General features: G+C 52.5%; 4 non-coding genes across 4 annotated transcripts; 2 read left to right on the top strand and 2 right to left on the bottom strand.

Moving 5' to 3' along the window:
* Positions 1–8314: 8314 nt before the first annotated feature.
* Positions 8315–8396, bottom strand: TRNAS-AGA. The gene has a single exon. It is a non-coding gene; the product is annotated as a tRNA-Ser (tRNA).
* Positions 8397–12820: 4424 nt separating this feature from the next.
* TRNAA-UGC lies at positions 12821–12892 on the top strand. Its single transcript has one exon. It is a non-coding gene; the product is annotated as a tRNA-Ala (tRNA).
* A 9375-nt stretch (positions 12893–22267) lies between these two features.
* TRNAC-GCA lies at positions 22268–22339 on the bottom strand. The gene has a single exon. It is a non-coding gene; the product is annotated as a tRNA-Cys (tRNA).
* A 1961-nt stretch (positions 22340–24300) lies between these two features.
* Positions 24301–24382, top strand: TRNAS-AGA. The gene has a single exon. It is a non-coding gene; the product is annotated as a tRNA-Ser (tRNA).
* Positions 24383–26259: the final 1877 nt, after the last annotated feature.

Raw genomic sequence — 26259 nt, 5'->3', positions numbered from 1 at the left:
TGTCTACGTCATTTGGTTGACCTATAGACCCTGTACATGTATCTATTAGGGGATAATTGGATATGCAGGATACATATATCATTTTGTGGGGGCTACAAGATACATCTGTTGAGGATACATTTGTCATTCTGAAGGGGACACAAGATACATCCGTTGACCCTTTGTACTAGATACTTTGGATGCATACATGTGAACGCAGCTGCATACACTTGGGGAGCCAACATATACTTGGGGAGCCAAACAAAACTGATAAGCGAAATAGCTGACTTAGGTAGATACACGGCCTTCAGTCTAATGAGTTCTGTAAGCTTTCCAACACAGTTTGGACAAGCATAGCATAACTTTGGTTTACTCAGGCCTAATACAAAAAGGCTTCATTACCACTATGATTTTCCAACAATGCCTATGCGTGGCCAGCAGACAGCGACAAAGACCCCTAGCCAGACTGCTCCCTGCCATGCCAAACACCCACTGAAGGCCGCCCACAGACCAGCATGCGGGGCGGCTGCTGATGCTTTGTCGCCAACATCAGAAGACAATAGGAAAGCAGGGCCAGCCCCCATGGTGGGGCCTCTTACTGTTCCCACTGAAGGTGCTCACTTTGGCAATGGGGCAGGAGATTTTACCCTAAGCGGCTTTTCCCCAGCTGGTGAGAAGCAGAGAAACACCCAGGCTCCCAAGGTGCTATGTAGCAACCCCCCTCCAGCACAGGGACAGGCGCACACTTGGAAGAGAGAAACTGCTCCACACACTAGCCCGGGCAGCTGCCCATTTTCTTTGGCAAGTCAGGAAGGGCAAAGGCGAGACTGGAAGCACCTGGGGCTCATGCCCCAGCCTTTGTGACGCCCACCCCCCAACTCCTTCCTGGGGCTCTAGCTGAAGCCAGACCATTGGCCTGAGCGGCCAAAAAGAGGTTCAGGCCCTGAAGGGAGCAGGACTTTCAGCCCAAAGGTAAAACTGAACAAGAACAACCACGAAGGGACTCGACTCCTCAATCACCTGATCCGAAGTCAGATGCCTTATCCATTAGGCCACGTGGTCACACAAGAAAAACATCTCCAAGTACTTCTTTAGAGAAGACGGACACTGTGTTTCTCAGGTCATCTACTGACGGGGGCTGAGACTCTCTGGGCACAAGAAGTCGAGTTTCCAGTGAGATGTGAGACTTAATTCTCTGGAGCCATGTGCAGGGAGGCTCAGGCATGGGGGACTGGGGTGCAGCGGACGGACCGGCTGTCTAGGTACAGAGATTTAGTCACACGAGGCACAGGAGGGAGGAGGAGGAGGAATCCCGCTGATGGTCAGTGGCTGTGCAGAAGAAAGGGTGTTGATTCCCCCATCCTAAATGGGCTGGTTGGCTTGACCCTTCTCCCCTCTGCAGAGCGTGGTGGGGGCTGTAGCTCACCCCTTGTGGGGCAGGAGGGCCCAGGTGCAGGGTGCTGGGCTCTGATGCACCTGGAAGGCAGCTCCGGTGGGGTGGGACAAGGCCTGTGGTTTACGTTCTGCGTTGCCTGGTGCTGGGCCATTGCACAATCCCCAGCCACGCCGCACAGCGCACCCCGAGAGGGGGCAGGGGGCCAAGCAGATGATCCAACATGAGGGGGGAGAGGATGTGTGGCTGGGGGGAGGAAAGGCCTTGGGCTGCACTGGGGGAGTGCAGAGCAGGGGTGACATCCCAGAAACCTGCAGCAAAGGGATGGACAGGTGGGCTGGGTGGATAGAAGAGGCAGTGAGCCTAAAAGGGGAGTGGGGTCTAGTAGTCAGAACAGGGAGGGGGCTCAGCGCCAGGACCTCTGGGTTTTATTCCTGGCTCTGGGAGCGGAGTGGGGTCTAGAGGTGAGAGCAGTGGGACTGGGAGCCAGGACTCCTGGGTTCCATACTGGCGGCTCTTTCTCCTGTGTCTCCTTCCGTAGAGATCCCAGCTGAGCCCCCTAGCGGAATCTGACTGGGGGAGGGGGTTGCCCTGCCACTCCAGACTTGTGATTCGAACCCCTCCCACCATGGGCTCTGACATCACGGAATCTCCCCCCCAAGTCAGAAAGTAGGAGCCCCTCCCCGCATGCGGAGGAAGCTAGTGAGTTTCTTGGGGGTCTCTGGCGGAGGTGACAGCACCCACCAGACACCCACTCACGGTTGCAAGGAGACCCCCCTGCACCTTCCTGCACAGCCCCCTGCTACGAGGGGCCGGGGGCGCCCAGCCAGGGTCTGGAGGTGAGATGGCAGGAAGGGGGCAGAGCTGGGGGTGGTGCCAGGTTGGGTGCTGGCTACATGGGGAAAAACCACACTGCTGCGTTACATATTTCCGAAGGTTATGGCTGAATACAGGGTTTGGAAGGACTTCAGGGAAATATTTTGTTTCCAAACAGACTTCAGATACCAAATGATGGTGCTAATATGCTCCCCCTGCGCCCCTCCCCCATTACTCCAGGATCCGAGCATCTTCCTAATTCGAAGGGTAGTTCTCCTCCCAGGCTTGTGCGAGGGTGGAAAGCGCCACCAGCCCCATTTCCCAGACGAGAGAACTGAGGCCCAGAGAGGCTGAGTGATGTGCCCAAGGACACTCAGGAAGTCTGTGGCAGAGCAAAGCATGTTTCTGCCTCCCCCGTCCCGGGTCTGGCCTGCTCCTGGGTCACTGGATGGTGCAGGGGTGGGGCCTCGGGGTAGTGCAAGGGGGGGCCTCAGGGGAAGGGGCAGTGCAGGGGCGGGGTCTCGGGAGAAGGGGCAGTGGGAGGGTGGGGTCTCGGGGGACGGGGCGGTGCGGGGACAGGGACTCAGGGCAATGTGGGGGGGGGGTCCGGGGTGAATGGGTGGTGTTGGGGGGGGGTCTCGGGGGATGGGGCGGTGCGGTGGCAGGGACTCGGGGGAAATGAGCTGTGTGGCATTGAGAACTTGGGGGAAGAGGCGGTGTGAGGGCGGGGTCTCAGGGCAAAGGGGAAGTATGTGGGCGGGGTCTCGGGGGAAGGGGTGATGCGGGGGCTGGGAATGGGGGAAGGGGCAGTGCAGGGGTGAGGTCTCAGGGAAAGGGGTGGGGACTGGGGGTAAGGGTGGTGCAAAGGCAGGGCTTTGGGGTAAGGGGCAATGCAGGGGCAGGAATTAGAGGGAACAGGTGGTGCGGGGTTGGGGTCTCGGGGGAAGGGGCGGTGCAAGGGTGAGGTCTCAGGGCAGTGTGAGGGCAGGGTCCCGGGTGAATGGGTGGTGTCGGGGCAGGGCCTCAGGGGAACGGGGCAGTGCAGGGGCAGGGTCTCCAGGGGAAGGGGCAGAGTGAGGGTGGGGTGGGTCCTTGGGGAAAGGCTGCAGGGGAGGGGTGTATTGGGGGCAATGCTGGAGTGGGGATTCGGGGGAAGGGGCAGAGCGTGGGTGGGGTGCTGGGGACAAGGGGCAATGCGAGGGCAGTGCCTTGGAGGAAGGGGTGGGAGGGGCGGGGCTTTAGGGAAAGGGGCGGGGATTAGGGGGAACAGGCGATGTGAGGCCGGGACCTCGGGGGTAGGGGCAGCATGAGGCAGGGCTTTGGGAGAATGGGGGGGCAGGGCAGAGCGAGGGGGGCTGGGCTTAGGGAAAGGGCGGAGCGAGGGGGGCAGGGCGTTGGTGGAAGGGGGGCGGGGGCAGGGCTTTCGGGAAAGGGGTGGGGCGGGGGCTGGGCTTTGGGGGCGGGCACAGCGGGCGGGGGGGCTGGGGGAAGGACTCATTCCGGCCGGGGGCGGGTCTGTCCGGGGGTGACGCTGTCCCTGCAGCGGGTGTTTACAGCCGGGCTCCCCCGGGGTGGGGGCGGGGCGGGGCTCCCTGGAGGGGCGGGGTGGGGATGTGGAGTTGCGTAGGGGGAGGAGGTGTCAGGTGACCCAGGGACCCGCCCTCACCTGGGCTGGAGCGGACGGAGGCGCCCCGGGGCAGGCTGGGAGTTGTAGTTCCTGGCTCGTCTCACAGCGGAAGTGACGGGAAGGTTGCTCAGACAACGCCCCCTCCCGGTGCACTCTGGGAAGCGTAGTTCTCTCTCTCACGCGCGGCCTCTATTGGAGGAGGGGCCGTAACTCGTCACTTCGCCACGCCCCTCCCCGCTCCCTGATTGGCGGAGAGAGCGCGGGACAGAGACTCGGCGCGTGGGGGGAGGCCCCGGTTCCCTCGCCCCGAGGCTTCGCTGCCCCCCCTAGTCCTAAGAACCAAAGTATCCTGTAGGTGCTGCTGACAAACTGATTGTTTAAGAATGTATTCCAGGATCTCTCCAGCTGTGGAAGTGAGGCTAGCTAGTCTGTAAGTCCCAGGGGTCTCTTTGTTCCCCTTTTAAAGATAGGTCCTGTCTTGTTCAAGGATGGGAAGATGTTCTTTTTCAGGGATCTCAGACGAGAACTGGGGCACAACGCCTGGTTTGTTAAGGCCACAAAAACAGAGGCAGGAACCTCTTCTCTCCTGCTGGCAAAGAACCCCAGGTACCTAAGAGACAGGGACTCACATCCCTGAATGAGGTTTAAAAAACGCAATGGTTAAAAAGTTTGGCCCTGACCATTTCTTGTTTCCACAGACTAGACATTTTAGCAAACTTTAGAATTCCTTGGTGCTAAACACCGAGAAACTCCCCTTTCTCCTTCACAGAGGGCTTTAACGCCCCTTATCTCACTCAGGCTCACGACCGCCCAGAGTTCGAGAATTGTCCCTGTTCCCATTGGACAGATGGGGAGGAGCCTGAGGTGCAGAGAAGGGAAGTGACCTACCCAAGGGCCTACACAGCAAGGCGGTGGCAGAGCCAGAGAGAGAAGCCACCAGTCCTGACTCCTGTTCTAACAAACAGCAAAACCCCCCAGAGGCAGAGATAGAGCCCAGGAATCGAGATGGTGGGGAAATTTCATTGAAACCATTTCTGTCAGAAAATCCCCTTCAGACTAAACCAGTTTGTTTCTCAAAATCAAAACAAGTGGGATGAAAGTTCTTAGCAAAAATATTTTGTTGCAAAACAAAAGCATCTCCTGTTTGTCACAGTGTGTTAAATTGTCTCGTCGCACACAAAGAGGAGACACTTAGATCACAAACATGAGATAAGATACTTCAGTCTGAGCTAAGTAGTTGCTGCTCTTAACAATTTCAAAACAAAAAAATACAAATCAAATAGACTATTTCAGCTATTCTATTATGTCATAATCTGATCGGAGTAAACGTGATAGAACACCTCATATTATGCACTACTCCTAGTGACGCTCTCCAATGGATCCCCATCCTCGACCCACCGTGACGTAGGTAGGAGCGGATCATTATTATCCCTACATGAAAGAGGGAGAAGCTAAGGCTGAGAAAGGAGAATTGACTTGTCTTAGGTCACACAGCCAGCCAGTGGCAGAGTTGGGAATAGGACCCAAGAGCCCTGATTTTCAAACTAACCATCGGATCTTGAATTTCAGACATTGAATGACCTGAATAAAGTGCTCTCAGGTGAGCTCCAGACCAACAACAACAGTGCACAGTAATTATTCAGCAAGTATTTGAGGAGCACTGCAATCTTAGAGGAAATCATGAACTGCTCAGAGACAATTAATGCAGAGGAGCAGCAAAATTCATCAAACATATGACTGGTTCTGACTTATTTACTTGGTCTTAAAAGAGAACAACAAGGACCTGAGTCTCTTCCCTGTCAACAACCCCCTGCTCAGTCAATCAGGGTAGAGACTGAGGACGGGAGGCTGAGGGTTCTCACCAGAGAGCCCAAAGAATGACCCAGGTCACCGGTGGGGATCACTGCCCCAGCACTATTTCAGCCCCACATTTTTGGGTGGACCTCCCACAGTGGGAGCTGCAGAGCACTCCCCCTCAACACACACACACACACACACGCTCCTGGTGCTGGGAGGGGAACAGGTGAAAGGACAAAAGAAGCAAGAGAAGAAGAGAAAGGAGGGAGAGATGGATTGAGGAAAAGGTGAAACAAAATGGACAAACCCTAATGTCCCCAGTGATTGTAAGGGACAAAATCCCAGGTGTGGAATAAAATTATGCTTCCTTGCCTAGAATTCAACTGTTTTCCATGCCTAGATTTCAACTGTCACCAGATGGATCAAACTGAACAGGTTTCAGACCTCGAGGAGGCTCTTACCTTCTAAACAGGGATGTCTGTTTTCTAGTAAAATCACTAAAAGGGAAGGAGAAAACTTGAAAGAGGTTCCTCCTGGCGCTCATGTACATGAACCCGAATACTCTCTCAGTCCTCAAAGAGAGACCTGGAGAAGGAGACTTGCTGAAGCAAAGCCACAGGGGTCTCTGAGGTTTCCCTGGCCCCTCACCCCTGTCCTGCCTGGCTGATGTCAACATCTCTCTGTGAGGTCACCACCTCCCCACCACCTTTGACCAATAGTCTGAGGTCCTGTAAAAGGCCTTTGTGATGTCACTGCCCCCCCCTCCCTTGCTGTGCTAATGTCCTGCCCCTGGCCAGGCACTTTGGAGGTTTGAGCTACTCCCTCAAGAACAAATGGATATAAATTGGCAGTTGGGAAATTAGGCTTGAAATTAGACGAAGGTTTCTAACCATCAGGGGAGTGAAATTCTGGAACAGCCTACCGAGGGAAACAGTGGGGGCGAAGGACCTCTCTGGCTTTAAGATTAAGCTTGATAAGTTTATGGAGGGAATGGTTTGATAGGAGAACGTGATTTAGTCAATAGGTCAATAACGTGCAACCACTGGTAATTAGTACTTAGGGTCAATGTTGGGATATTGAAAGTCTTTTTCCTGAGTGTCTGGCTGGAGAGTCTTGTCCGCATGCTCGGGGTTCAGCTGATCACCATATTTGGGGTCAGGAAGGAATTTTCCTCCAGGGTAGATTGGCAGAGACCTTGGAGGTTTTTCGCCTTCCTCCGCAGCATGGGGCAGGGGTCACTTGCTGGAGGATTATCTGCTACTTGAAGTCTTTAAATCAGGATTTGGGGACTTCAACAGCTGAGTCAAGGGAGAGAATTAGTTCAGGAGTGGGTGGGTCAGCTTTTGTGGCCTGCATCTTGGGGGAGGTCAGACTAGATGATCATAATGGTCCCTTCTGATCTTAAGTTCTATGATTCTATGATTCCCTGTGGATCACCCCATTCAAGGAGCGTTCGTTCTAGGCAGCAAGCTGGTAGTTTTGGATCATCTGCAAATTTTGTCAGCTCACTGTTTAGCAGGTTGTTTATGAATATGTTGACTAGTACTGGCCCCAGTACAGACACCACTAGTTACCTGTTTCCATCCTGAAAACTGACCATTTATTCCTACCCTTTGTTTCTTGTCTTTTGACCATTTATTGATCCATGTGAGGACCTTCCGGAGGTGAAAGTAAGCCGGTATGTTCCGGTATGGGGTACCGGCAAGAGCCAGTACGCTGTGCCAGCCCGGCCCGGCTTCCCCAGGCTGGTGATTTAAAAGGCCCAGGGCTCCCTGCAGCGTCCGGAGCCCCTGGCCCTTTAAATCACCTCCCGAGCCCCGCTGCCGGAGCCCCAGGGAGCAAATCACTGCCGTGGGTGCTGCTCTCTCCCGCTCTGCCAACACAGAGCAGGGGCGGCAGAAGCTTCCTTAAAGTGGGGGGGGGGCACCGTTGTCCAAACTGTGGCACCCCCATGACACCCCTTCCCTAAGGACCCCCACTCACAGCACCTCTCCCCCCGAGGCCACACCCACAGACACCTCTTCCCCAAGACTGCACCCTCCCCCCCCATCATTTGTCCTAACATCCAGTAAAGAGTGGTGTGGACATGGCCCTATAACCCCCCTGTTCCAGCACCCCTGACACCAAGCTAAGCAGGCAGCAGTGTGTGTGTGTGTGTGTGACAGAGAGTGCTGTGCTGAGCTGAGCCAGGGAGAGAAGGGGGCTGATGTCGGGGCTGTCCCCTGCCTCAGGACTGGTTGCTTCCAGCAGCTGTCTGAACTTAGAGACAGTGTGCGACACACTCACTCTTCTGCAACGCACACACTGTCTCCCCCCCCCCCACACACACACATGCTCTCTACCCTATCACACACATTGCAGTTGAAAAGCAGCTGGCAATCTAGTAGGATGCCCATTGAACAATGGGATAGAAACCTGCATCAGGTGATGCTGTACCAGCCCGTGAGGCATTGCAAACCCTTCCCAAAGCACCCTGCAGCCAGTTGCACAGTGGGATAGCTACCCACAGTGCACTGCTCTCTGTGGCAATCCAAGAGATGCTAGCATGGATGTGCTCTGGTGACACAGGGGCATAGGGTGGACATGCAACAGCTGTTCAATTAAAACACTTTAACTTAAGCCACATTATTATTTCATGTAGACATAACTTAAGAGTGAGACAGGACCCAGCTCCATTGAAACTAAAGAAGCACAACTTCCTGTGTAGCTGGCAGGATTTGAACCTGCGCAGGGAGACCCCAATGGATTTCTAGTCCATCGCCTTAACCACTTGGCCACAACTACTTGCTTGGTATGTGGCTTTCACTGCACTCTAGTTCTGTTCTCACTGAGTGATCAAGTCCAGTTGTTTCCTCAGACCAGCTTCCACAACACACACACTGCTGTGCCCTTGTGTAAGTGTGTCCATGGCTGAATTGCAAGAATTCCTGCTCCTTTCCCTTCTGGCTGGAGCACGAGGAGAGTGTGTTTGTAGTTAATGATATTGCTGTAGATTTTTGTCCATATCCTGCCTCGATCATTCAGACAGTCCCTTTCCCGTCATATCCCCAGTACATCAGTGATTGTGATAGCAGGGGGCAGGTTTTCTCTGGGGCACTGAGCTTTGCCAGGGGGTTGATGGCTCCTTTCTTTCCTCACCCTGGAGTAAACTCGCTTTTTATTCCATCCTTGATGTTTCAAGGAATAACAAGAGATGATCAAAGAAAGAGGTGGACAGGGTAGGTCTCAGGGGAGGGGCAGAGAGGTGTGGGCGATGGATAGGGTAGGTCTCAGGGGAGGGGCAGTGGGGGGCAGCAGGCAGACCTTGGGGTATGGGGTGGAGAGGCGCGAGGAGGCCTTGCGGGAGGAGAGGAGCGAGCGATCAGCAGGCCTCAGCCAAAGAGCAGGGGTGGGAAGTGGCCAAATGGGAGTGAGGGTGGAGCACAGGGGGGGCCTCGGAGGGAGGAGAACGAGGGAAGGGGGTGGAGGGGGGGACAGCACCACGGTCTGGGAAGGGGCCGCCCACAGGATTCAGGGGGCCTGGGGCAAAACAATTTCAGGGGCCCCTTCCATAAAAAAAAGTTGTAATACTATAGAATCCTGTATTCTCCTGGGGGCCCTGGGGCAAATTGACCCCCTCTGGGCAGCCCTGCCTTCAGCCTCTCCCTGTAAGTCCCCTGCCCCCTAGACTCTCTCCAATTTGTTTCTGTAGTGTGTGTGTGTATGTGGGGAACTGGACGCAATGCTCCAGATGTGGCCTCAGCAGTGCTGACTAGAGGGGAATAATCACTTCCCTCCATCTGCTGGCAATGCTCCTACTAATCCAGCCCAATATGACCAGTTACCCATATTGAATGCAGACACAGCAATATCTGATACATTGGTTCCTATCCATTCAGGAGGTTATTTCCCACCTGTTCATAAATAATGAAGCTGCTCTAAGCGGAGGGGAGAGAGCTGTCCCGTCTGTGCAGTTAACCCATCTCCCCGAGAGGTGGTAGCTATGTCAGTGGGGGAAGTTATGTTGGTGGGTGTGCAAGCTGTGCTGTCTACATGTGTATATAAAGTTTAATCAAACCCCATTTTTTAAACCCCTGTGGTCTGGGAATAGAAAAGGAGCTCTCTGAGGCAGAGCCCGTCCTTCAAAATCCTTAAGATCACAGACTTGCCTATGCAAATGTCATGGGGGTAGAGCTCAGTGGTAGAGTTTTTGACTGCAGATTAAGTGGTACTTGGTTCAAATCCAAGTGCCCCCTTACAAGCCTGTTTCTTCAATAAAAATAATTCCATTTCTAGTATGCTCAGGAGCTCTACTATATAGGGATTCCTGAAATGAATGGACACACGTACTGTTTTCCTGTGCAAATGCATAAACACCTAGCAAACGTCCCCCAGCAGAAATCACTTTCAATCCTCTAGAAGCAGCAAAGAATCCTGTGGCACCTTATAGACTAACAGATGTTTTGCAGCATGAGCTTTCGTGGGTGAATACCCACTTCTTCGGATGCAAGCAGTGGATGTGGATGTGCTTGCATCCGAAGAAGTGGGTATTCACCCACGAAAGCTCATGCTGCAAAACATCTGTTAGTCTATAAGGTGCCACAGGATTCTTTGCTGCTTCTACAGAACCAGACAAACACGGCTACCCCTCTGATACTTTCAATCCTCTAAGTGTCTTGGTTTGTTTTCATCAATTAAACAAAGACACATGAAGAGACAGATCCTTGGCCTCCATGGGTTACAATGTGCAGAAGAACAAGAACCACATCCACGTGGGATGCATGGACTAGTCTGTATTACATTTGGTAAGTAAGTTGCCATTGGGACTGAAAACTCTACTGGGGGTGGACAGGAGCCTGTTACAAAACTAAAATAACCAAGATTTACCAAACTCCCTGTTACACATTCAATCCTCTGTTTGTGCACACGGCATCAACTGGGGCTCTAATAAATGGCAGCCTTCCTTTAACACCGATCGTTGTTCCTTGTGACTTTCAGATACATTCGAATGGCAGCTGTTCAGAGGTCATGTGCTGCTAGTTCATGAGCAGCAGCAGAGTCTCTGTACGTTACCAACCGTAGAGCTGGGTGTGTCTGCATCCAAGTAACTGCAGAGTCAGTGTAGTCCCAGACAGTTAATTGCACAGTCTCCCTTTCTGGTCTCATTGATCATTTGGGTAGAAACAGCAACGGTTTGGTGGGTTTTGTTTGTTTTTTCTCCCTTCGTTTTCTCCTAAGGAATGTGTGATCTTGAGCATGTTAGTTTAAGTTCCCTGTGTGTTAGGAAAATTCCATCTCCTTGAAATAGGTGGGGAAGTGACCTGTTTGTATCACCTAGAATAAAGGAGCTTTTGTAAAGCAGTTTCATCTTTAAATACGCAGGATAAAAATAGTAAACAGTAAATTCCACAGCCAGACACCAGGCCAGGATCAAGTCATCCCACATAAGAGAACCATGTTGTGGCCATGGCCTTTCCCTCCTCCTCCAGAGTCAGAATGTGATCAGCTCCCACTGAGGGGGAGCAACACCCCTGCCTTGGTCTCTGTGCCAGAGCTCCTATCAGCTCAGTGTCCTTCCCACAAGAGTCGGCTGCTGAGAGGGTTGCAATGGGGTAAATGAAGGCAGAGGAGGATTGTTCCTCATGGGGTTTCTTTGTGTGGCTCTGTGATCCTGCTGGAGGAAGCATCATTTGAGTTTGTCTCAGTGGCTTGGGTTGGGCTGAGGTTGTGACCCTGAGCACAGGGGTTCCTGCACTCTCTGCTCTTAGCCCCTCAGGGAATGGACAATGGAACAGCTTCAGAAATTGGATAGAAAGTAGCCTAAGAAAGTGTAGCATAAGTGAGAGGAAAAACAGCATAATTACCTCCCTGGTGGTCTAGTGGTTAGGATTTGATACTTTCATTGCTATAGTCTGGGTTCAATTCCCAGTCAGGGAAAAATGACTTTAAACCAAAACTGCTTTAGTTTTTCTTCACTTACAATATAAACAAATCCCTGGTATTTTCCTGATTCCCCCCATCTTCCCAGTGTCTCCATGGCAGGGCTGGCTCCAGGCACCAGCGCAGCAAGCAGGTCTCTGGGGTGGTCAATGGAAAGGGGAGGCTTCAGCGGCAATTCGTCCCTCTCAGAGGGAAGGACTTGAGGCCAAAAGCAGCAGAGGTAGAGCTGCAGTTGATTGCAGCTTTTTTTTTCCACTTGGGGTGGCAAAAACGCTGGATCTGGCCCTGCTCCAGGGAAGACAATTTGTTAAATCCCAGATGAGTGCAGTTCTATCAGTTCTCAGCCTGAGTCCTTAGGTCTTAATCCTGAGGATATTGTCCCACCATGGGGCCATTTCCCGCCTCTCTTTCCTAGGGAAGCACAATTTCATACAGAAGCACAATTTTCCTTGCACAGACACAGGAACAGCAAGATCTTTCTCTGTCCCTTGTGCAAAGCAGGGGGCCAAATTCCAGGGAAACAATGGACAAGCAGGGGGCCCTGGGCACATCCAGCCCTGGCCGTGAGATGTTCCCTCCCATTTTCTTTATGCCCCTGTTGTTATTTCATGGATTGTCTGGGATGGGGGAAAAGCTGAGTTCACTCCAGGTGGAGGGTAAAAAGGACCCTGAAAATCTCAGGACCCAACCCCTGCTACCAGGATCACTGAGGTGCTGGGGAGTTGAGTAGGAAAGCGACTGTGTGAATTGTCAAGGTGGGGAATGAATAACAATCTACAACTAGATCCACCTCATTAACCACTGACACAGGCTAATCCTGCTGCCGATAGAAGGGAAACTGGGAGCGATTCTTTGCTGCTCAGCCATGGAAACAGTGACCCCATTGCACCGCAGTGAATGTGCTGGGGAAAGCTGGACTTCACAGGCAGGTGGCAATAGCAGATCCTAGAAACACCTGGAGCTTCCCACAGCACTTCTGTCACCAGGGTGAGGTGCTGAGTGACTCACAGCGCCCCTCCCCTCCCATTACCTTCCAGCAGGGGGTGGCAGCACCCCCCACCCAATGCAGGGGAGAGGGCTGAGTGTATCTCTGCACCCTGAGCTCAGGGCACCCACTCTCTCTGCCCCACACATCGAATCTGGCCCTGCTGCAAAGTGACCCCTAAGAACCAGCAGCCTCCAGGACAGCAGGTTTGGCCTCAGAGCAGGGAATGTGTCCCCCAGGCTGCTCTTAGGCCACTGGATGCTCTGGGAATAGGACAGCTCTGAGTGTAACTTCTAGCCCATCTGGGGATGTAGCTCAGTGGTAGAGCACATGCTTTGCATGTATGAGGCCCTGGGATCAATCCCCAGCATCTTCAAGTTCTTTTTTTCACCCTGCTGCTTTGCTCATGCCCAGAGGGGATGTGGCCCACCAGTCTCCCTGCAGGAGTTTCAGTCCTGCTCAGTGAGGGGCAAGTGCCAATTGCATGGAAGGTCTGGGGCGGTTTGTGCTCCTAAGTCACCTCAGTACATGTAAGATTCCCACCCGCTGTGCTGCTTGGGACAAGGGTAGATGAGAAGGGCGAATCCTCCAGCACTGGAGGGAAAGGTCCCATCTGCACAGACTGAGAGGCCAGGAAACAGAGGGGCAGTCAGTGCTCAGAGAGGAGAGAGGTCAGTGATTCACACCCACGAGGGTACACTGTCTGTCTGAGGCGAGTGCAGTTTGCTTGGGATGGTGCTGACGATGGACAGAAAAAAGGCTGAAGTCAATGACTGATGAGACCACAGAAGGAGAAGGGGAATGGCAGCCCCACAGAAGGTCCTGGGTGCTCAGATCAGGGCCGCCCAGAGGATTCCGGGGGCCCGGGGTCTTCGGCGGCGGGGGACCCTTCCATTCCGGGACCCGCCGCCGAAGTGCCCCGAAGACCCGCGGCGGGGACCCCCCCGCCGCCGAATTACCGCCGAAGCGGGACCCGCCGCTGAAGTGCAGCCCGGTCTTCGGCGGTAATTCGGCGGCGCGGGGCCCCCATCGCGGGTCTTCGGGGCACTTCGGCGGCGGGTCCCGGAACGGAAGGGGCCCCCGCCGCCGAATTACCGCCGAAGACCGGGTTGCGCTTCAGCGGCGGCCCCCACCCCGCCCCACCCCCAACCTCTTACCCCCCGCTCCCACCTCACCCAGAGTCTCAGCGCCTCGCCGGAACAGCCGCAGCGTGTGGCCGGCGGGGCCTGAGCTCCGTCCTGCTCAGAGCCGCGTGGGGAGGGGGCGGGGCTGGGAGCTCCACGCCGAGCGGAGGGAGCAGAGCTCAGCCCAGAGCTCCCAGTCCCGCCCCCTGACGACGCGGCTCAGAGTGGGGCGGGGCTCAGGGGCCCCGGCGGAGACTCGGCGTTTGATGTGCTGAGGCTCCAGGAGAGGGGCTGAGGTGGGAGCCCCCGCTGTTCTCTTGGGGGCCCCTGCGGAGCCCGGGGCCCGGGGCAAATTGCCCCCTTTGCCCCCCCATCTGGGCGGCCCTGGCTCAGATGCCCCAGTTATTGCACCCTGGCCTGTCACAGAGAGAGAAAAGACCCAGCGGGACCCAGCCCCCCTACAGTGATCCCATGGACAAGAACCTGGCTGGGAGTGGGGTGAAGGTTCCCTCTGGGCAAAGGGGAGCTGAAATCCCTCAGTGTCCTGGAGTTTAAGCAATGGAAGCTTCAAACCCTGCAGGGGTGGGGGCTGAGGTGCATCAGCAGAAGGTTGGGCTGGACGGGGCGGCAGGTTTGGATAATTTTTGGTGGTGCCCAGAATGGGACCAAGTCCTGCCCCACCCCACCCCACCCCCACACAGGGCCAGCTTTAGGCCGATTCTCCCGATTCCCCTGAATTGGGCCCCACCCCTAAGAGGGCCCCGTGCCCAAGCCCTGGTACTGCGTACTGGCAAGAGCTGGTGCGCTGTACCAGGGTGGCCCGGCTTCCCCAGGGGGCAATTTAAAGGGCCTGGGGCTCCCAGCAGGGGCTGGGATAGGGCTGGGGTAGGGCTGTGGACGCTGGGGGCTATTTAAAAAGTCCAGGGTTCCCATTGCTTCTACCGCCCCGGCCCTTTAAATAGCCCCCAGAGCCCCGCTGCTTCCCCAGGGCTCCCACAGCTATTTAAAGGGCCGGGGCGGTGGAAGCAGGGGAGCCCCGGGCCGTTTAAATAGCCCCCAAGCCCCGGGTTGCTGCTGCTACCCCGATGCTGAAGGAGGAGGGGGCACTTACCGTACAGGATGGGCTGTACCCTCTGTACCCGCACCCCCTGCCTGCAGCCAGCCCCTCACCCCCTGCCCTGCCTGCACCAGCCCATCTCCAGCCAGCCCTGCATCTCTTGCTCGCAGCCAGTCCCTGCTGCACCCCCTGCCTTGCCTCCAGCCCCTCACCCCCTGCCCTGCCTGCACCAGCCCATCTCCAGCCAGCCATGCACCCCAACCCCTCACCCCCTGCCCTGCCTGCACCAGCCCCTGCCCGCAGCCAGCCCCACACCTCCTGCCCGCAGCCAGCCCGTCTCCAGCCAGCCCTGCACCCCCTGCCCTGCCCGCAGCCAGCCGCTGCTGCACACCCTGCCTGCACCAGCCCCGCACCCCCTGCAGCCAGCCCTGCACCCCGTGCCCTGTCTCCAGCCAACCCCTGTCGTACCTCCTGCAGCTCTGCCTGAAGCCAGCCAGCTCCCCACACCCCCCTGCCCGCACCAGCCCTACACCACCGGCCCCGCACCTCCTGCCCTGTCTCCAGACAACCCCTGCTGCACCCCCCTGCCTGAAGCCAGCCAGTCCCGCACAACCCGACTCCAGGCAGCCCCGTACCCCTTGCCCTGCCTGCAGCCAGACCCTACCTCCTGTCAGCCCCTGCCCTGCCTCCAGCCAGCCCCATGTCCACTGGTGCCCTGCAGTTCCCAGGGCAGTAACCCTGCACACCTGCTTCAATGAGGGGGGCAGGGAGCAGCTGGAACCCACACATGTGCACACCGTAGGGTGACCAGACAGCAAGTGTGAAAAATCGGGACAGGGGGTGGGGGTTATTAGGATCCTATATAAGAAAAAGTCCCAAAAATTGGGACTGTCCCTATAAAATCAGGACATCTGGTCACCCTAGCACAGCCCCAGGGAGTGGCAGGGACCCACACATGTAAAACGGAATTTGTTTCTAGTTCAGGCCCATCTTTTTAAAAAAGAACTTTAGGTAGGGTTAACATACACCCGTATTTTCCTTTTTGGTTCTTAAATCACTGTCTGGGAGGAATTTTTAAAATTTAAAAAATTAAAAATTCCTCCTGGGAAAATATGGATGCATGGTAACGCTATTCGTACAAAAAATACATACTGTGGCACATCCCTTAAATCAGAACTTTTTATAGGGAACCGGTTCCTAAGGAATGAAAGTCTTTTTTATATATACATATATATATCTATATAAATTTTTAGTTATCCCTGTCGGGGCCCCGCTGAAAATGACTGCCCAGAGTTCGAGAACTGTCCCTGTTCTCATTGGACAGATGGGGAGAAGCCTGAAGTACAAAGAAGGGAAGTGACCTTCCCAAGGGCCTACACAGCAAGCTGGTGGCAGAGCCAGAAAGAGAAGCCAACAGTCCTGACTCCTGTTCTAATGGACAAAAATAAAACGCAGAGAAAGGGATAGAGCCCAGGAATCGAGATGGTGGGGAAATTTCATTGAAACCATTTCTGTCAGAAAATCCCCTTCAGACTAAACCAGTTTGTTTCTCGACATCAAAACAAGTGGGATGAAAGTTCTTAGCAAAAATATTTTGTTGCAAAACAAAAGCATCTCCTGTTTGTCACAGTGTGTTAAATTGTCTCATCGCACACAAAGAGGAGACACTTAGATCTCAAACATTAGATAAGATGCTTCAGTCTGAGCTAAGTAATTGCTGCTCTTAACAATTTCAAAATAAAAAAATACAAATCAAATAGACTATTTCAGCTATTCTATTATGTCATAATCTGCTCTGAGTAAATGTGATAGGACATCTCATATTATGCACTACTCCTAGTAACACTCTCCAATGGATCCCCACCCACCGTGAGGTAGGTAGGAGCGGATCATTATTATCAGCCAGCCAGTGGCAGAGTTGGGAATAGGATCCAAGAGCCCTGATTTTCAAACTAACCATCGGATCTTGAATTTCAGACACTGAATGACCTGAATAAAGTGCTCTCAAATGAGCTCCAGACCAACAACAGTGCACAGTAAATATTCAACAAGTATTTGAGGAGAACTGCAATGTTAGAGCGAATCATGAACTGCTCAGAGACAATTAATGCAGAGGAGCAGCAAAATTCATCAAACATATGACTGGTTATGACTTATTTCCTTGGGCTTAAAAGAGAACAACAAGGACCTGAGTCTCCTCCCTGTCAATAACCCCCTGCTCAGCCAATCAGGGTAGAGACTGAGGACGGGAGGCTGAGGGTTCTCGCCCAAAGGATGGCCCAGATCACCAGTGGGGATCACTGCCCGAGCACTATTTCAGCCCCACATTTTCGGGTGGACCTCCCACAGTGGGAGCTGCAAAGCACTCCCCCGCAACACACACATACACACACCCCTCCTGGTGTTGGGAGGGGAACAGGAGAAAGGACAAAAGAAGCAAGAGACAAAGAGAAAGGAGGAAGGGATGGATGGAGGAAAAGGTGAAACAAAAAGGACAAACCCTAATGACCCCAGTGATTCTAAGGGACAAAATCCCAGGTGCGCAATAAAATTCTGCCTCTTTAAGCTCATGTTTTCCATGCCTAGATTTCAACGGTAATAATTGGAGATATACCAATCTCCTAGAGCTGGAAGGGACCCTGAAAGGTCATCTAGTCCAGCCCCCTGCCTTCACTAGCAGGACCAATTTTTGCCCCAGATCCCTAAGTGGCCCCCTCAAGGATTGAACTCACAACTCTGGGTTTAGAAAGCCAATGCTCAAACCACTGAGCTATCCCTTCCCCCCATCAGTCACCAGATGGATCAGACTGAACAGGTTTCAAACCTCGAGGAGGCTCTTACCTTCTAAACAGGGACGGCTGTTTTCTAGTAAATTCAGGAAAAGGGAAGGAGAAAACTCGAAAGAGCTTCCTCCTGGTGCTCACGTACCTGAACCCAAATACTCTCTCAGTCCTCAAAGAGAGACCTGGAGAAGGAGACTTGCTGAAGCAAAGCCACAGGGGTCTCTGAGGTTTCCCTGGCCCCTCGCCCCTGTCCTGCCTGCCTGATGTCAGCATCTCTCTGTGAGGTCACCACCTCCCCACCACCTTTGACCAATAATCTGAGGTCCTGCAAAAGCCTTTGTGATGTCACTGCCACACCCCTCCCTTGCTGTGCCAATGTCCTGCCCCTGGCCAGGCACTGTGGAGGTTTGAGCTACTCCCTGTGGATCACCCCACTCAAGGAGCGTTCGTTCTAGGCAGCAAGCCGGCTAGACAGGAAAACATTGGACACTGCTCCCAATGCTACACTCGTCTTTTTAAAAATTAGTCGACTTTATGGCCAGAAGAGACCATTAGAGCATCTAATCTGACCCCCTGCATATCACAGGCCTCCTGTATGACACCAGAGCTACTTTTGGGGGAAACACATTCCAGAAAGGCATCTAGTCTCCTTTAGATGACATCAGGAGATGGTGAATCCACCACTTTCCTTTGTAGCTTGTTCCTGTGGTGAATCATCCTCGCTGTTGAATATTTGTGTCTTAGTTGTAATATGAATTTGTCTCTTTTCACCTTCCAGCCACTGGGTCTTGTTATGCCTTTCTCTGCTCGATTAAAAAGCCCTTTAATACCCAATCTTTTGTCTCCATTAAGGCCCTTCAACGCTTCAATGAAGTCACCTTTCAATCTTCTTTTGATAAGCTAAACAGGTTGAGCTCGTTCAATAGCTCACTAGAAGGCATTTTTCTCCAGCCCTCAGAACACTTCGTGGCTCTTTGGTCATCAGACTCCTGAACTGCAGCTGGATGTGGTTCTTGTTCTTCTGCACAACATAGCTCCTGGAGAAGAGGGATCTGCAAATGTACATTCGTATGATACCTTTGTTTAATTGATGAAAACATAAACTAGACACTTAGAGGACTGGAACTGATTTCAGCGAATGGACAGCTTTGCTAGGTTTTTATGCATTTGGACAGCGAAATGTTGAGTGTTTACATTCATATCAAGCACTCCTGTATAGAGGAGCCCCTGAACAGAATGGAGAATGGAAATGAAAATGTTTTCCTTTTTTTAAAAGAAAGTTATAAGAGAGCACTGTGGTTTGAACCAAGTACCACTTGATCAATATTAAAGTACACTACCACTGAGCTATACCCCCATCACATCAGTACAGTGGAATTGTGATCTCCAGGACTTTGAAGGACAGACCCTGCTTTATCGAGCACCTTTGCCATTCCCAGACCACAGGTGGTTTTAAAAATGGGGTTTGATTAAACTTCTTAAATGTGGTAAACACCACAGCTTGCACACCCACCGATATAGCTTCTCCCACTGACATAGCTGCCACCTCTTGGGAAGTGGATTAACTGCACCCACAGGAAAACTCTCTCCCATCAGCATAGAGCAGTGGTTCTCAAACTGAAAGTCAGGACCCCAAAGTGGGTCATAACCCTGTTTTAACGGGGTCGCCAGGGCTGGCATTAGACTTGTTGGTGCGTCTTTCTAGGGTCATCTAGTAAGTTTTTTTTTTTTGGTAGAAAGGGGTTGCAGTGAAAGGAAGTTTGAGAAACCCTGGCACAGAGCCTCTGAGTATGTCTAGACTTGGCTCCCTGTGGCAGAACAGACACTGAAAGTACAGCCATGGAGACACTACACCCCAGCCGGCAAGAATCAAACCTCCACAGACAAGTGCCTGTTGCTCCCTAAGCCCTCAGCCACCACCACTTAACAAAGTGAACAGCTGCTGTAACACCACCTGGGCAGGACAGGGAGAGTCAGTTATACACCCCCCCAAAACCTGTATCGGGGGATAGGAGGACTCACACCCTGGGGACCCACCCACCAGAGATCTACTGGGGGGGACAGTGGCACTCACACACCCAGGATCTTGTAGGGGGGGGACAAGGGCATCCACACTCTGGGATCCTCTGCAGAGGGAGGCACACCCACACACCCAGGATTCTGTATGGGGGGCAGAGGTACCCGGACACCTGGGCGGGGGAAGGGGGCACCGAAACATCCGGGATCTTACCTGGGAGGACAGCGGCACCTGCAGCTCGACATGAGACGGGGACGGGGGGAGCAGGAGCATTTCCCAGTTCCAGGCTGTCCCCGTCTGGCCAAGGCACAGAGCTCACAAGCAGAGTTTAAAGCTCCAGCTGTCAGGCTGCAAAACAAGCTGGGCTCCATGGCTGGTGCCTGTGATCCCAGCGCCTGGGGAGGCTGAGGCTGGCGGATCGCTTGAGCTCAGGAGTTCTGGGCTGCAGGAGACTGTGCTGATCAGGTGTCCGCACTAAGTTGGCATCAATATGGTGATCCTGGGGAAGCTTGGGGTCTCCAGTTTGTCTGAGAAGGGGTGAACGGGCCCAGGTTGGAAACAGAGCAGGTCAAAACTCCCGTGCCAATCTGTAGTGGGGTTGCATCTGTGAATAGCCCCAGCAGTGTAGCCTGGGCAAGACAGTGAGACATTGTCTCTTTTTATACAGACACCCCCCACAGAGCCTGCGGGGGGGGGACGGGAGCACCCACACGCTGGGGATTCTGAATTGAGGGGAGGGACACACCCAAGCAACACAGATCTTGAGAAGGGGAACAGAGACACTCACAGATCCCGGATGGGGGCAGGTAGGGGAAACCACACACGGGAGCTAGTTCATGGGGTGGGGGACAGAGGCACCCACCAGAGATCCTGGATGGGATCACCCACATGATGGGATCTTGAACTGGGAGGAGGGAAGCACCATGTACCAGAGGTTCTGAAGTGGGAACAGGGACACCCACACACCAGGTGTCTTGCAGCAAGAGCTGCGGTCTTCATTTACACAGGGCAGTGATGGGGAATTAACCATGTCCCTTGCGGAGCTTGTTCCACTAGATGATTAGCCTCATCATCCAGCTAGGAGAGGGAGTGCTGGGGGATCTGCAGTTTTTGCAGTGGGGCTGTCTCAGGAGTCACAGGTGGCTTTGTTGGGGGGGTGGGGAAGTAGGGACTACAGGATGTGAGGCTGGCTGAAATGAAACTGCACAAAAAACCTTCTCCTTTGCTCCAGCTATGGCCCTACTTTGGCTTCTCCCCCTTTCATAAATATCTCCATATCTACCCCAGCTCTCAGAAGCCCCATCTCTCCCATGGGTGTTTAACAGTTTTTTCCTTTTTTCATAGAGAGAGAGAAAAAAACCTATTAATTTGAGCTACTGACAGTTCACAGCATGAAACACACAATTTTGTGTTCAATGAGTTGTGTTCGTTTACATAACATGAAAAATATGTTTTGGGCAATGCATGAAAACCTCACTGCATTGAACAACCCACTTGATCTAGTCAATGTACTACAGAATATTTAAAGAAGTTAAGAAAGATGTGCTTATAAATTAACATGTTGTGCCATTTACACACGGACAAGAAACAGAAGAAACTGAATTATTTGAGCTTCTAAAATTTCCACTTTCTCACAGTATTTTAGTTCTCAATATTGTTTTAATTTGCTTACTTTTTTGGAACTAGAAATGAGGAAAGAGCACACTGAAGTCAGTGGAATTACCGCAGTGAGGGATTAGTCTCATTATTTGCCACTAACAAAACCTTTGTTAACACAGAATTAACTTTGACTGTGACTATCTCTTTCCTTCCAGAACATCGAGTTCAGTAAAACTCAAACTATGGGAAAAACAGGGAATACAGAGTGAGGATACATGCCCAGATAACCTTAACTCTGCCCTCTAGAAGAGAATCCCTGATAGCATATGAGAACAAGGAAAGGTTTGGGGACAAATTACATTTACTTCCCAAGAGTTTGTTTCTTCTGTAATTAATTGATCCTGGCCCCATCGATTGATCCTGGCCTGGTGTCTGGCCGTGGAATTTACTGTTTACTATTTTTATCCCAGTATATTTAAAGGCAAAACTGCTTTACAAAAGCTCCTTTATTCTAGGTTATGCAAACAGGTCACTTCCCAGCTATTTCAAAGAGATGGAATTTTCCTGACCCACAGGGAACTTAAACTAACATGCTCAAGATCACACATTCCTTAGGAGAAAACGAAGGGGAAAAAAACCAAAACCCACCAAACCGTTGCTGTTTCTACCCAAATGATCAATGAGACCAGAAAGTGAGACTGTGCAATTAACTGTCTGTACTACACTGACTCTGCAGTTACTTGGATGCAGCCACACCCAGCTCTACGGTTGGTAAACGTACAGAGACTCTGCTGCTGCTCATGAACTAGCAGCACATGACCTCTAAGCAGCTGCCATTCGAATGCATCTGAAAGTTACACAGAACAACCATCTGTGTTAAAGGAAGGCTGCCATTTATTAGAGCCCCAGTTGATGCCATGTGCATAAACAGAGGATTGAATGTGTAACAGGGAGTTTGGTAAATCTTGGTTATTTTAGTTTTGTAACAGGCTCCTGTCCACCTCCAGTAGAGTTTTCAGTCCCAATGGCAACTTACTTACCAAAGGTAATACAGACTAGTCCATTCCTCTCACATGGATGTGGTTCTTGTTCTTCTGCACATTGTAGCCCATGGAGGCCATAATGGAAATGAATATGCAATTATTATTGCTGTTGAAGGACCAGGCTTTTAAGGGGGCACTTGGATTTGAACCAAGGACCACTTGATCTGCAGTCAAACACTCTACCACTGAGCTATACCCCCTGACAATTACATTGGCAATGGCAGTGATCTTAAGGATCTTGAAACCTGAGAGTGGAGTTCATTTCTTCCACACCAGTGTTGCTGTCTGTGCATCCCGGAGCTATGGGGTGAGTGGGAAAGGCCCACAACTAGCTTGTCAGTATCAGCAAAGGAGCAGCCGACATCAGGACCAATGAGACGTGTTGGTGGCCCATCAAGAAGAATCCACTCTCCCAGAGACTTCTCGGCGAGGGCACGGTACACAATGGGGGCTACCTACCCCCCACGTCCCAGCAAGGGTCTTTCTAGTCCCACTTCAGTGTTACCCAATTTCTAATCAGTCTTTGGCCCAGATTCCCTCCCTGAGCGGCACCACCACATGCCTGGACCCCTCTGCTAGTGTTAAACCTGCCTTGAGCTGGGACCCAGCTTGGCAAAGAGCCTGCAGCCCCCTCTGTGCTGGGGAGTGAGAGCAGCCCTGGCACTGGGCAGGGCAGCCCTGAGGAAATGAACCCAATGTGCCCGTGAGGCCCTGATCCAGAACCTCTGCCAGGCAGCTTGTGCTGCTCGGGCGTCTCTAGTCTCCAGCAAGGATTCAAACCTTCTCTGCTCCAGGGGAACCCCTGGGGGAGGGAGGCAGGGCTCCTGCAGGATAAATCTTCCTGCTGGCAGAGCCCCGGTCCCCTCCTCATGGGCACAGGGCGTTGCACACGGCACCCACCACATGCACACACCCCTTTGTGGGGAGAATCAGCTCTGGGATATTGGGGTCAACCCCCCCCTCCTCCCTGCAAACCTTCTCCTGGCTTCAGTGAGGGAATGGGGGCGTGAGGGGCTAGTGCGGTAACAGCAGCAGCATGGCCGTGGGGCTCGGCCGGTGGCTGGGGCCAGTCACCTGAGCATGAACCCAGCTGACCCCAGGAGATGGACCCGGGTCACCAGCCCAACCCACCACGCGGCTGCTGCCGCTGCCCCGTTAGTGCGCGAGCTCCCACAGACCATGCTGGGGAGAGCCCCCAGCTGCAGGGGAGACGCCCCTGAGTGCCTGGCAGGGCCCAGCTCCTGGCTGACCTGCACTGCTGGGGGTCAGGGGGCTGGGTGACAGGGGGCGTTGGCTCTGGGGTGGGACTGTCACTTCTCCCCTGCCAAGCCAACAGGATCACAGCAAACGAAACCAGCTCGGCCGGCAGGGGAAGAGTTCAGTCCAGGGCCTGGTGCATTCTGGGAGCAGGGGCGGAGCAGAGAAAGGGCAGATAGGGGGCAGCTCTGAACACTATGCGCAGAACTGCCTGTCCTGTCCTGCAGCCCCTGTTACAGGGGGCTTTTAGCCATAGTTTTAATCAGGCCAATAAATTGAACCACACCCCTGTTAAATCATTCCTTAGGGCATTGGGTGTTTCATTTCCTGCCTCCATTTCCCACAGAGACACAATTTCCTTTGCACAGATCCATGAACAGCAAAACCTCCCTGTGTCTCTGGTCTGAGCCAGGGCGTTCGATTCCAGTGAACCCTTCTCTCCTGCAATGCGATGCTCAGACAGAGGGGACGTGGCACCTGCATCCCTGCCAGGGAGATATTGGCTCGGCTCTTTCTTTCTGCTGCTGTTGTTAGTCCATGAAACATCAAGGGTGGAATGCAAGGCTCAGTTCATGCACCAGTCCCCTGAAAAATTTCAGTGCCCCAGAGAAATCCTGCCACCTGATATTGGAATGATGTGCTGGAGATTTGACTAGGAAAGGGACTGTCTGAATTGTCAGAGTGGGGAATGAACAACAATCTACAGCAATGTCATTAACACAAACACACTCTCATCCTGCTCCAGCCGGAAGGGAAATGGGCAGAATTCTCGCTGTTCACCCAAGGACACACTTACACTGATGCACAGCCATGAATGTGCTGGGGAAGCTGGTCGGAGCAAACAATTTGAAGAGACAATTCAGTGAGAACTGAATTATCGTGTAGTAAAAGATTTATCCATCAAGTAGTTGTGGCCGAGTGGTTAAGGCGATGGACTAGAAATCCATTGGGGTTGCCCCGCGCAGGTTCAAATCCTGCCAACTATGCAAGCACTGCATTGTTGTTATGATTACTCTAGTTTTAGTGCCTGAACATTCACAGTGCAAACTGGAGCTAAATCTAGTTTCACTCTGTCTACTCTTAAAATGCTGCTGTGGCACCTGCTATAGCACTCCTGAGTATACAGTCAGTGGAGAGGTTTTCCCATCCCTGTAATAGCGGCATTGACAGAACAATTCTTCCTTTTCTTTAGCACTATCTAACCAGGGCTTAGGTCACTGTAACTATATGGGTGGACGGGGGGTTTCATACCCTGAGAGACGCCGCTCTGCCAGTGAAGTGCCTAGCGTACACCAGCCCTTAGATCCCTTTTGGTATTTCAATGCAGGCACTGACCTGTGAGAGGAAAACATCAGCTCACAAACACAGAGGCTGAATTCCCCACATTTAATCTCGCTGCACTTTCCAGAAAGTCACAAAATTCAATTCATTCTTGCTAGGACAGAGAAAAAATAAGTGACACTAAGTTTTTGTCTTGGTTAAATAAAATTGTTTAATTAATATAGTAAAAATCTGTCCTGATTCCTCTAACTAACCCCATCGCGTGAAATAGGAACAGAGACAAAGCTTGTCAGTGATGACTAATTTTGCAAGTGATCTTCCCATTATTAATTTCCACGCTGCCCCCATTGGAGGTCTGGGCATCTCCAGTGTCATTGCTCTGCATTCACCTTCCCCTTAGAATTGTTATCGGACATTCGCCTTTCTCTGCAGCATGGGGCACGGGTCACTTGCTGGAGGATTCCCTGCACGTTGAAGTCTTTAAACCACGATTTGAGGACTTCGATAACTCAGACATAGGTTAGGGGTTTGTTACAGGAGTGGGTGGGTGAGATTCTGTGGCCTGCCTTGTGCAGGAGGTCAGACTAGATGATCATAATGGTCCCTTCTGACCTTAAGTCTATGAATCGATGAATCTATTCCCAAATTTGGAAAATTGTGCAGCTCAGAATGTGAATAGTGACCCCATCTCCTTCCTGCACCTGCTCTACATTGCTCCACAGCAGCTTCTCCACCTGCAGTCACCCCAGCACTGCAGTGCAGCTGCCCAGGGTTCAGCAGGGGCCCCTGGCAAGGACCGTGGGTGCAGCTAACAGCCCGGTGTGCCTGGCGTGAGGCAGCTGTAAAAAAGCAACACCCCCCCGGCCAGAAGTAGAGACTGAATTCCCCAACTTTAACATCATGACCCTGTGTAGAAAGCCACACGTGTCAGTTGTATTTTCACAGGGAGATGCAAAAATCAAGTGACACCAATTTTTAAGTTGAGTAAATAAAGTTGAGGAGATAGTTATTAACTTCCCAAAAATATATTAAAGATCCCTCAACATAACACCTGAAGGTGAAATATGAACAGAGACAAACCTTGTCAGCAAAGGCTCATTTCCCAAACTATCCTCAAAATGTTACTAATGCCCACCCCTCCTCCACAGGAGCTCTGTGCAGTGTCACTGTTCTGCAGGCAGCTTCCCATTCAATGCTGTTGGGGGACATTCCCAGGCCTGGAAATGTACCAACGACAGAATTTGAAGAGCAAACCTGGCTCCCCGCACCAGGCGGGATTTGAGTGTTTTGTCTTTGTCACTTAGTGTTTGTCAATAGTACAGACGCCAGGGGCAGGACTCCAGGCTCTGCTTGAGGGATCCTGGCACAGGGCTGAGGGAGGAGAAAGGATTGTAGATTCTCACCTGCCCTCTGGAGAGGAGGTAATAATTGAAGGGGGCATTTCCCACTCCTCCCCTCCTCCCAGGGCTGGAATTCTACATTCCACAGGGCCAAATGAGGGGGTGATGCCATGTGGTTAATGAAAACCAGTGCTCCAGGTGAGATCTGAACTCACAACCTCAGCATAGCTTCTCTCAGCACT

Source organism: Mauremys reevesii, unplaced genomic scaffold (assembly GCF_016161935.1).
Source record: "Mauremys reevesii isolate NIE-2019 unplaced genomic scaffold, ASM1616193v1 Contig29, whole genome shotgun sequence".
Classification (NCBI taxonomy): domain Eukaryota; kingdom Metazoa; phylum Chordata; order Testudines; family Geoemydidae; genus Mauremys; species Mauremys reevesii.
The sequence above is the reverse complement of the archived record's forward strand: the minus strand, read 5'-3'. Positions and strand labels throughout refer to the sequence as shown.